At 34.1% G+C, this 1,921-nt stretch overlaps 1 pseudogene; it reads right to left on the reverse strand.

The window, feature by feature from the left end:
- Nucleotides 1-436: 436 nt before the first annotated feature.
- On the reverse strand, nucleotides 437-1,713 carry LOC115991300 (annotated as a pseudogene).
- Between the last annotated feature and the right edge of the window lie 208 nt (nucleotides 1,714-1,921).

Consider the following 1,921-nt stretch of genomic DNA (forward strand, 5'->3'; position numbering starts at 1 on the left):
CACGTTTTGATAACAAAACTACTACTTAAAGACAAGATACATACACCAATATAGTATCTCCAATGACTACAAATAATCCTTTTTTATTCAAACAAATACAAGAGAAAGTTACATCAATTCTACAAAGAACATAAATAGGGTTAACTCTTGTGAACATATCATATCACACAACATATCGACTATGACAGCTTAAAAACTTCCTATCTATCAAAAAGAAAAATAAATGAAGATATTTTAGAAATGACCTTAACAGGAAAAAAAGAAAAAAAGAAAAAAAAATAGGGTACTTCAAACCCAAATCGCATATAAATAACATAATTGAACTGTCCAGTCTGCTTACTTGAAAATTTTGATTAAGGTAATGGTAAAGCAATACCTTCTTTGAAGGATTCAATGCATCTGTCCTGCACTTTCTTTGGGTTTCTTAGCATGGTAACTAGCAAAAACATGAATAAGCCAAGCGATTCTTCTTAGTCACGTAAGGAGTGATGAAATCCGAGGCAGAAGGAGAAGACCCTCTAATTTTGGCTGGAACAAGTGTTTGTATTCTACCGGCAGCAATTCTCTTACCAACCACATTAGAATAGAACAGGCTAGAGATGGCTGGTACAAAAACATCACTCTGAGAACATACATAGAAGTCAATAACCTTTTCATATTTAGAGCCTTCAGAATCTAAGAATGTTGCCTTTTTATCTACAGGTATTATGCTTTCCAGCAATATTCCATACAAGAAAAAATATCAGACTTCAAGTCAAATTAAGGATTATGATGTTAATGATATCGGCTACTTGGAAGCAGAAGGGCATTTGAGTGTATTATACACAATGATTAGGTGTAAGCAGTTGGACAAAATTGAAGTATATAAACAAGTAGAAGATTGAATAAGAAAAAAAGAGATCCCTCACCTTTGTATATGTTTTAGGGAAGAGATCCTTTAGAGCATCAAGGCTGATTTGCCACCTTGATTTAGTCAAATAGACTCGGGTATCTCTGTCAAACTCGGTCTTCTTCAAAAATTTAGCAAGCTCTTGTGCACTATAACAAGTTTTTTCTTCCAGTATCACCATTTTCATGGCAACCCTTCTTCTCTAACACATCAACCCTCAAATCCACAGCTATAAATTGGCAATCTAGCTTTCGGCTCAAAGTTCTTAGACACTCAACCATTGAGTCAACAACCTCTTGAATCTCTAGTTGCAACTACAAAGTTCCAAGCATGGCCAAGCATGCAACAGAAGAAGTAGAACTTGTTTTTACTGATTTTCTCATGTTCACTGAAGGGAAGTGTGTAACAAGCCATATGTTGCCCTTTTGCTTATAAACAGGCTCAACAGGTTCTACAATGTAGTCTTTTGTCACCCGATTAGGAACTTTGACAACAGAAATATTTCTTGTTGATATTTAAGAAGGCTAATCTTTTGCCACTTTAACCACCCCATCCAAGCTTTTCACAAAATTCTCAACATCATAAATATCTCCAAAGTTCTTCGAAGATAAAACCTAGTAAATTACCCACAGAAACCTATTTTTGAAATGCATACCAATAAAAAAGAAAAAGATGGCACAATTACAAAATATCCAGCCTAACTAAATTACTTGATTTCAAAAAACAATATATCCAAAATGATTTTCCTCAGGTCCCAATTCATAGGTAAGGTAACTAGGAACTATACCGACAAAGATATTGCTTTTGAGAAACTTAGTGCCCATTTGGGAAGCACTTATAAGTCAACTTATTGCTAATTTTTACTACTATTTGTGGGTCCCATGTGAGTCACATATTTTATTCAACATTTATCTTTTATCTACAGTACTTTCTGCAAAAAGCTAGATAAACTATTTCTAAATGGACACTTGGGGCTTAGTTGGAATAGTAAATTGGACAGATATTAACACAAAGTTCATCCATATATGAGTG

Source organism: Quercus lobata, chromosome 5 (genome assembly GCF_001633185.2).
Source record: "Quercus lobata isolate SW786 chromosome 5, ValleyOak3.0 Primary Assembly, whole genome shotgun sequence".
NCBI lineage: Eukaryota > Viridiplantae > Streptophyta > Magnoliopsida > Fagales > Fagaceae > Quercus > Quercus lobata.